Below are 10,566 nucleotides of genomic sequence, written 5' to 3'. Positions count from 1 at the left end.
CAACTAGCAAGTTATGAACACTGAACAGCATTTTACAAATGGATACATATCAATTTTATAGCCACTGCTAGAATTGAAGTATAAAGTCAGGGCATTTCCATCCACAAAATGTTGTGCATTTCTGAAAGATCAGATATGTACTTTCAGTGTCTTTAACACATTGTTGCTGGTCCTTTAAAGGAGTTTTTGAAAAAGATGGGCAGTGGCATTTCTGATCATGTGACCTCTACATGGTTATCATCTCCATCCTAGAAATATTCCAGTTCATCGTCCTTTTTCTTATCCAGCTGGAAAGGCACCAAAGTCGATTTCTCCCCTGTACCAGGCAGAGGTACGAAGACTCTAACGTGGATAAAAGTGTCCTCTCCAGGGTCCTCCTTGAAAAAGTAATTTGTTCCAGCAACAACCTGAGTACCGACGAGGACTGCCTTAAATTCCTTGGGGTTTGTCCCAGACTGCTTCTCGTACGGTTCTTTCACCTCATCAAGGATGGCCTGATCTTCGGCAGTAGGTGTCCTGGGCTCACTCACTCCCCCAATTGCTGATTCTGCAGTCTTACTCATTTTTGTTCTCAGTAGACTGATTAGACTGCTTCTATAAACATTTGTGAAAGAATGGGTCGCTGTCAGGAGCTTAGTGAATTCAAGCATGGTACCGTGATAGGTTGCCATCTGGGCAATAAGTCCATCCATGAAATTTCCTTACTACTAGATATTCCATGGTGAACTGTTAGTGGTATTATAACAAAGTGGAAGCAATTGGGAACAACAGCAATTCAGCCACGATGTGGTAGGCCACACATAATGACAGAGCGGGGTCAGCGCATGTTGAAGCGCACAGTGCACAGAAGTCGCCAACTGTCTGCAGAGTCAATAGCTAAAGACCTCCAAACTTCTTGTGGCCTTCAGATTAGGAGAACAGTGCATAGAGAGCTTCATGGAATGGGTTTCCATGGCCGAGCAGCTGCATCCAAGCCTTACTACACCAAGTGCAATGCAAACAGTCGGATGCAGTGGTGTAAAGCATGTTGCCACTGGACTCTAGAGCAGTGGAGATGTGTTCTCTGGAGTGACGAATCACGCTTCTCTGTCTGGCAATCCAATTAATGTGTCTGGGTTTGGCAGTTGCTAGGAGAACAGTACTTGCCTGACTGCATTGTGCCAAGTGTAAAGTTTGGTGGAGGGGGGATCATGGTGTAGGGTTGTCTTTCAAGGGTTGGGCTTGGCTCCTTAGTTCTAGTGAAACAAACTCTTAGGGCGTCAGCATATTAAGACATTTTGGACAATTTCATACTCCCAACTTTGTGGGAACAGTTTGGGGATGGCCACTTCCTGTTCTAGTAAACAAAGCAGGGTCGATAAAGACATGAATGAGCGAGTTTGGGGTGGAGGAACTTGACTGGCCTGCACAGAGTCCTGACCTCAACCCGATAGAACACCTTTGGAATGAATTAGAGTGGAGATTGTGAGCCAGGTCTTCTCATCCGATATCAGTGCCTGACCTCACAAATGCGCTTCTGGAAGAATGGTCAAACATTCCCATAGACACACTCCTAAACCTTGTGGACAACCTTCTTAGAAGAGTTGAAGCTGTTATAGCTGCAAAGGGTGGGCCAACTCAATATTGAACCCTACAGACTAAGACTGGGATGCCATTAAAGTTCATGTGCGTGTAGAGGCAGATGTACCAATAATTTTGGCAATATGGTGTATGTGCCACTTTGTGTTTGCCTATCACATAAAATCCCAACAAAATACACTTACATTTTTTGGTTGTAACGTGATAAAATGTGGAAAATTTCAAGCGATATGAATACTTTTTCAAGGGACTGTATTTAATATCTATCACATAAGAAAAAGCACCAGATCGTACTTAAAACAGTTCTTCACAATTAGCAATAACAATTTCAATATTTATTAGTAGGACCTACTAATGAAGTTTTGACCATCAGACATAATGCATATAGGGGTGGAGCTTAGCTGATTACATCATCACATGGCCATATTGGGATTGCTGAGTAGTTAGAGACAGGTAATTAGAAACTGTTATTGCTTACTGGGAAGCGCTTTTTTAAGCACGATCTGGTGCTTTCTCTTTTGTAAGTGCATTTGACCCATTGCTTATACTATCAATAAATACATCACTATCAGTTCCCTTTCTCTTTTATTTATGTCAGGCATTACTAAATGGCGAACCGAGTCACTGTCCCATCTAGACCACTGCAGTCCCACAATTTAGGAGCCAAGTGATTGGTTGCTAGTATGAAGGGCAGTCCTAGCAACCTTTCACTACCTAAAGAGTACTCTGCAGTGAAGGTGTCATGTACCTGATTGGAGACTGAAATGACGAGGTCGGCCTCACTTGTGTCACTAGTCCTGACCCCACTGGAATTGGAACAGAGGGTGTCTAGGGACCAGGGGGACAAGAGCGCCAGCAGATGTTGTTTGCAGCTTTTGCAGTTGGAGACTTTGGAAGACTGATGAACCTCCGATTCAGGCACAGTAGTGATATGCAGAGCTGGTATGGTAGGTCGTCAGATGTGCACCAGAGTAAGGCAGGAAGCAGGGATGGGAGACAGGAGTAATGTCATAGGAATAGCCGGGGTCATCAATGGGCAGACAGCGAGGTACCATATCATAAGCAAGCCAAAGGCAGGAGCAGAGCCGCAGTCAGGAACCAGTATCAAGCAGGAGATTAATCAGAGTCAGGTCAGAAACAAGCCGGGTCAGCAACAAGGAAATCACACAGGAAGGAGCAGGAAATGGGGAACAGCTGAAGACCAGTCAGCACTCAGCACAGGGAGAGGCACCTTTTAAATATTCCGTCTGGTGCCAATCTTTGCCGTGTGCGTGTGTGTGCCAGATCGCGCATTTCTGTGCGCATGCGCACGTCTATTCGCCAGCCGTCTCACGGGAATTCCCTTACAGAAGGGCGGCAGAGGACAGTACTTTTGGGGGGTTGATGCCAAGGAAGTGTGAGGACACTACTGTAAAAAGGGTGGGTGATGTAAAGGTGGAGCTGAGGTTACTCATCAAGAGGGGATCTTGATGTGAAGGGGGGAGGGGAACGTGATGTACAGTGGGGACTGAGGACACTAATGTAAGAATGGGTTCAGATCTGTGCATGGGCATTTGGTGCACACGTTGTGGGTAGGTCAGCCCATTCACTTTAATGGGTTGCACTAACTGCGAGAAACACAGAGAAAGAAGTCCCTGATCCTTTTTTTTTTTTTCAACATAGTGCAGCACAAAGCCGCATGATGCTGCAGCAACATGCAACATGCTAGAAGAAAATTTTACTGATCAGACCTCGGTGGACTGTATATTATAATTTGAAGTTGTGTTACACTATATGATTTTTTTTTAGTTCAAGGGGGACCTGCCAAACCTTGGGTGGGGTGAGATTGTTGTACTACATGATACAGGGGACTCTGCTCAGCAAAGGTTCTCTGCTGTAGGCAATTTGTGGCAATTGGGGTCTTTTATGCTCAAAGGAACCACTATTGGGTGGCCACCCTATTAGATCCATGATAAAATCGCAAAATGGTCAGTCAGTCCCCTGCCAACATCTCAGAGGAAGCCCAAAATGTGGTACTTTGAAGAGGTACTATGTATGAACCTTTTTGCCACATTTCCTTATAGTGGCAATATCCCCTCTCATGACCAACATGCCTCCGATCATATGATCCCTGCAAGGAGGTGCAGCGGTGGCATTTCGAAAATATCTTTTTAAAGCAACAGCAGCTTGGCCCAGCTGCAAACAGCAATCACAGGCAGCACCAGAACCTGTGCCTAGGGCTGATGCAGACACTTTATTAAGGACCCCATGGACTACTGGGTGTCCATGCTGGACCACTGGCCAGACCTTGCACATTATGTGCTGGAGCTTCAGGCTTGCAGCACTGCAGAAGGTTTTGTAATGGAGAGACAAATCCACCTGTCCCCCACATATTTATTCCCCAACTTGACCTCAGTTGAAAATTTTCCAGCGATTGCTGTAAGGAAAATTCTGCTTTGGGTCTAAAAGTTTATGGCATAGAACAGTTGTTAGAACTCCTGCCCAAAATTGTTCTACAGTCATAATAAAACCTCTTAAAACTGACTTTTTTCTTGCAGAACTACAAATCTCAGATACCCCATTAGTTTTTAAATGAGGAGACACTCCAGTATGTTTACAGCCATATTGTCAGGGTCCACCGCGGCGTCTGATCCGGCGCATGCGCAGTTTCGCCGGCTCGTGCCGGGATACGGCACTAGGTCCCGGCTGACCGCGGCAGAAGGAAGCTCGCGCATGCGCACTAGGCGCCGTGGGTGTGCGCTGTGCACCAATGACAGCGCAGGGCGCTGTATTTAAAGATGCCCTGCGCTGATACTGGTTGCTGTGAGGTCTCCCTGTGTTCCCTTGCTCTGTTCCTGTGTGTACTGCCTGATTGCTGACCCGGATTACCTTGACTCACTGCCTTCTCCTATCCTGACCCTTGGCTTGCCTGACCTCTCTCTTGGATTTCCCCTTGGATTGACAACTCTGGTATTGAACCTGCGTGTGACCCGACTCTCCTCTGCCTGCCGTCTTGTACCTCGCTGCTCCCACGGTAACGACCTGGCCTGTCTGACTACGAAACATCCGTCCATCCGTCCACTCCGCGCAGGTCTGTTGGCCTCTTCACATCAGGCTCTCCCCCTGTAGATTTCCCCAACGGACCCCTCTGCCACGGGTGGGAGTACCCAGAGGTGCTGACCTGGTCCTGGTCTGCTCCAAGTCCATCCCCACCATCAGGGGCCCTGGTGAACAAGTAGACCGGGACTTAGACTCCACGCTCTGGGAAATCCTGTCCAGTGGACTGCCAGAGGTACCACCAGGTGGATCATAACACATATGCTGTGTGGGCAATAAATCTACACTACTAAGGAGTCCATTTATCAGTGTTTTCAAGATTCACCTATTTCCCACATAAGATTCCGTTATGGTAAATGTTGTGTGATTATTGGGTAAAAACATTGATAACTATACCTTAGGATGGCTGAACATAGTATCTTTATTTCATAGCCCCTATAGGGGGATATGTGACTGTCAACACAATTCCACGTGTGATTCTGAGATGTATGTACCCACTTTTCTTCACAACATCATGGTGGGGGTTCAGCGCCAACAGCAAGCCTTCTAACAATCATAAAGTACAGGGTCTGTGGTTTGTTTATATGCAAATAAGAAAACAACTGTCAGTGCTGAAATGCTGTTGTCCATGACAATTCCATGTACTCAATAACATTGTCCATGGCCTTTGCAGCTCTCTCCAGACTGGGGAATCTTTGAGCAATACTAGAAAACAAATAGAAAGGACAGCGGCATTGTGTAAATTTTCAATCAAATGTATATTAACAAATACGGGGACGCCTGCCTTTCCACACACATGAACTTTAATGGCAGTCTTAGTCCGTAGGGTTCAATATTGAGTTGGCCCACCCTTTGCAGCTATAACAGCTTCACCTCTTCTGGGAAGGCTGTTCACAAGGTTTAGGAGTGTGTCTATGAGAATATTTGACCATTCTTCCAGAAGCGCATTTGTGAGGTCAGGCACTGATGTCGGATGAGAAGGCCTGGCTCGCAGTCTCCGCTCTAATTCATCCCAAAGGCATTCTGTCGGGTTGAGATCAGGACTCTGTGCAGGCCAGTCAAGTTCCTCCACCCCAAACTCGCTCATCCATGTCTTTATGGACCTTGCTTTGTGCACTGGTGCGCAGTCATGTTGGAACAGGAAGGGACCATCCCCAAACCTTCCCACAAAGTTGGGAGTATGAAATTGTCCAAAATCTTGGTATGCTGACGCCCCCTTCACTGAAACTAAGGGGTCAAGCCTAACCCCTGACAAACAACCCCACAACATTATCTCCCCTCCACCAAACTCTACACTTGGCAAAATTCAGTCAGGCAAGTACCATTCTCCTAGCAACTACCAAACCCAGACCCGCCCATCGAATTGCCAGAAAATTAGCCATGGAAACACATTCCATGAAGCTCTCTACGCACTGTTGCTGTGCTAATCTGAAGGCCACATGAAGTTTGGAGGTCTTTAGCTATTGACTCTGCAGACAGATGGCGACTTCTGCACACTGTGTGCTTCTGCATGCTCTGACCCGTTCTGTCATTTTATGTGACCTACCACTTTGTAACTGAGTTGCTGTTGTTCCCAGTTACTTCCACTTTTTTATATAACTAACAGGTGGAATATTTAGTAGCAAGGAAATTTCACGGATGGACTTATTGCACAGGTGGCAACCTACCACGGTACCACGCTTGAATTCACTGAGCTCCTGAGAGCGACTCATTCTTTCACAAATGTTTGTAGAAGCAGTCTGCATGCCTAGGTACTTGATTTTATACACCTGTGGCCATGGAGGTGATTGGAACACCTGAATCCAATGATTTGGAGGATGTCCCAATACTTTTGGCAATATAGTGTATATCTAAAGGTAATATTGTGTTTAGCATAAAATCCATTCCAGTTGAGACTCGTTCCAATAGATTTCCATTATGCGTGCATTAAGCGGCGATCACATTTCATTTCATAGAATCATTGTAGGGGATATCTGTGGCTACTGGTCAGAACAAGTCTCATCTGGAATGAATTTTATGATATACGAGGGGCGTTCAGGTCAAACCAGGACTTTTAGTTTTACAGGTATAAAAAGGGATGCTAGCGTGGTGGTACCACATGCAGTAGTAAGTGGCAAGTGTGTCCTATTACTGAAAGGCGGTGCACATGTCACAGGCCAGTCCAGACACCGTTAGTCAATATGCCAGAAAACAGTGTTAGTGCATGCATGGAACAGCATTTATGGAAGAAGTTTCTTGTGAATGAAGGTGCAAAACCCGTAATTATCTACAGAAGACTTCAAGCACAGCACAGTGATGAAACGCTTAGTAAGATATTTTAATGGTGTAAACGTTTCATAGATGGCTGTACATCCATCAGTGACGATCCTAGCCGTAGTGGTTACCAGCCAAAACAGTCATTCCTGTCAACATTCAGCATGTGGAACACCTGATCCTGGATAATCGACTCATTACCTGTCGTGAAATTGCACAAGAGACAAATCTTTCTGTGGGAATGGTGAACACAATGATGATGAAGTGAAGCAGACTCTCCTAGGAGAGTTCAGGCATACTGACAAATCTTTCCATGCCAAAGCTTTCCAGGCATTAGGTAAATGCTGGGATAAGTTTATAAATGTATCAGGGGAGTATGTGGAGAAATAAATGCAGTTTCCACTCCTTGAAATTTGTTCTTTTATTATATAAACTCAAACGTCCCTGTTTGACATGAACGCCCCTCGTAGTTTTGTGAATATTCAATGTATTTATTATTAAACATTCTATTGAAGATTTTTGCACTATGCCAAAGTCCTTTCTATTTGTTTTCTAGTATTCTTTGATTATCTTCAGTGCATACTGATTTTTTAAATGGCCTCTATTGGTCCCTAATGCTGCTCAGCTAGATGCTAGGGCACAAATGACTTAAGCCATTTATGTCCTAGCAACAAAGGACGCCAACCCTGACATAATAAAATTGCAGCAGTCATTTCCCCATCAGATTCACTTTCATAGCTGGTGGGAGGAGGCATTTCTCAGACAACCAAATTCTACATAGGAAGAAACAACTCCTCCCAGCGGCCATCAGGTGTACCTGATGAGGAACTGCAACTCATAAACCATTCTGGCTCAACCTCCCCTTTCCCCAACAGGTCCGCTCTGTTGGCTGGTGGGAGGAGCCATTTCTTGGCCAATCAAATTCTACATAGGCAGAAATGGCTACTCCCACAGGCAATTGGCCAACTAGATGGGGAACTGCAACATGTAATCCATTCTGACTTCAACTTCCCCATATCCAATCAGGTCCGCTCTGACAGCCAGTGGGAGGAACCATTTATGGCTGTGTGAAATTTGATTGGCTGGGGGCAATCAAATTCTAAGGCTCACCATATACATTACAATCTGACTGTACACTCAACCTTAGATCTACCCAAGCTATCCAATCAATTTGTTATCAAATTAGGCAGGCCCTTGCACTACATACTTGTTGGTAGATTTGGAGGAGATTGTACAGTCAGTGTGTGTGTCAGAGGCGATTGTACAGAGTGTAACGTGAGGGGTGAGAATAAACTGTCAGAAATGGCTCCTCCCACCCGCTGTCTGAGTAGACCCCATAGGGAACCCAACTCGCTCTAACTCTCATGCCCCACCAGGGCCATTCTGACGACTGACTTGCTATGACTGGGACTGATTCTATAATGTAAATGTAAAAACACATAGAAGAAGCACTAGCTCCTGCCACACAGTGCTGCATGAATGAATCATTCAGCTGGCGTGCATCTATCAACAGTGTGTAATGAGTGCTGCTTTGTACACTTCTGAACGCTGCACACATTTGTATTGGTAGATGCAGCAGCGTGCATGGCTGCATTAACTTTAACTTTTAGATGCATTCGAAAATATGCACTGTTCACACACAAATGCTGCATTTTTGAATAAGCCTTAATGGTTATTGTCATACCACTAATATATCTTACTATGACAGGGAGGGCCTTCACTAGGAGCTAGTCAGACATTGGCTGATGGAAGGAGAGGACAGAGTTTATGAATCAGAAGTACCTTGCTGCTCCTTCACTGTACAGGTAGGGTGGTGGCATGACTATATGTAACTCTAAGGGCCAGTGCACACTATATGTGCATATGTGCTGTTTTTGATGGAGTGTGAAGGAACAGTTGAACACAGTAGTTTAACTAAAGCAGGATAACTCAAGCAGCAGGAAGATACAAGAAACTCTACTGCACACTGGATGGACTGCAAGCAAACACCCTGGGAAACATCTCTTCAAGTCTGAGTCCCACGCCATGTACCTTTTAATATTTCCCCTCTACTCCTCCTTTTCCTCCTCCTCTACTATCCTGCATTCCCAAAATCTCATTTCTTTACCCCTCTGCTCCACCCCAAAACTTGTACATCTCACCCCCACTACCATCTCCCTACTACTACTCTCATCACCTCCTGCTGATACTTCACTCTCCTGCTGACCCAAACACCAGGACTGGAAGGCATGTGCACTCATGTACATCCCACTAGCATGTTACTTTCCTCACCCTTCTTCTTCTCCTAACCTCTGGGGATATCTCCCCAAACCCTGTCCCCGTGCTCCCAAAAACCACCCTCCCTTTTTAATGTGCGCTCTGGAATGCCCGCTCTGTCTGTAATAAGCTCACCTCTGTCCATGACATTTTTGTCTCCCGCTCCCTTAATCTACTAGCAATTACAGAAACCTGGCTTCAAGCAGCAGATTCTTCATCTTCCGCAGCACTTTCCTATGGAGGCCTCATCTGGACCCACTCACCCAGACCCAGTGGTCGGAAAGGTGGTGGAGTTGGTTTGCTTTATCCCCACTGAGCACCTTTCAAGTCCTCCCTAACCCTCCCTCTCTATCCTTCTCTTCTTTCGAGACTCACTGCATCCGGCTGTTTTCTCCCATTTCTCTGAGGATTGCAGTGATCTATTGGCCTCCTGGACCCATGTCCCGCTTTCTTGATGATTTCTCTGCCTGCTTACCCTACTTTCTCTCCTCTGAACTAACCACTATCATTCTTGGAGATTTTAACATCCCTATTAATGTCAACAACCCGGCTATATCCCAACTCTTCAACCTAACCTCATCTTTTGCATTAGCACAATATATATAGTCCTCCACTCACTCTGATGGGAATACATTAGACCTTGTTTTCTCCCATCTTTGCACTCCCTACAACCTCACAAACACCCCCTTTCCTCTCTCTGATCACAATCTCATCACCTTCACAGTGTCCTCGTCTTCAAACACCTATCCCTCCAAGCAGCAAACAATTACCCGCAGAAACCTTCACAACTTGAACCCAGCTCCTTTCCACTCTGCAACTGACCAACTCTATGAGAGAATCTCTCCCCTGTCCTGCCCTGATCTGGCCACTGCTGTCTACAACAGTTTGCTTTCATCCACATTAGACTCACTTGCTCCTCTAACAACATGAAGCATCAGGCTCCGACCATTAGAACCTTGGCAGACTGATGACACCAGAAATCGTAAACGACATAGTCTCAACAAGCATTCACCCTATATAAATCTGCTTTCTTAACATACAATTCCTCCCTTCATGCTGCCAAACAAGCCTATTTTGTCACTCTCATTAATAGCTTGTCATCCAGTCTCTTCTCTACTTTTAACTCTCTACTTTCTCCACCTCCACCCAGTACCTCACTCACTGCTCACGAGATTGCAAATCATTTCGAAAACAAGATTGACGCAATTCGTATGGGCATTGCCACTGCACAGACATCCATCCCACTAAACCTCCCTCAACACTTTCCTCTTTTGACCTTGCTACTACCGAAGAGGTCACTAAGGTTTTCCCAGAAGCCCGTCTCACTACCTGCCCCCTGAAACCTGTCCCCTTACAACTACTACGGTCACCCTCTTCTTCCATCCTATGCTCCCTCACTCACATTTTCAATCTCTCCCTCTCTAACGGTGCCTTCCCCTCCCC

The 10,566-nt window shown here is 45.6% G+C and overlaps 1 pseudogene; it reads right to left on the bottom strand.

Annotated features, from left to right (window-relative positions):
- Nucleotides 1-248: 248 nt before the first annotated feature.
- LOC149457572 (cystatin-A pseudogene) lies at nucleotides 249-563 on the bottom strand (annotated as a pseudogene).
- Nucleotides 564-10,566: the final 10,003 nt, after the last annotated feature.

The sequence above is a fragment of the Staurois parvus genome, unplaced genomic scaffold (genome assembly GCF_062004578.1).
Source record: "Staurois parvus isolate SC_StPar_1 unplaced genomic scaffold, SC_StPar_1.0 ptg000312l, whole genome shotgun sequence".
Classification (NCBI taxonomy): Eukaryota; Metazoa; Chordata; class Amphibia; order Anura; family Ranidae; genus Staurois; species Staurois parvus.
Note: the sequence above shows the minus strand (reverse complement) of the source record. Positions and strands in the feature narration are given on the sequence as shown.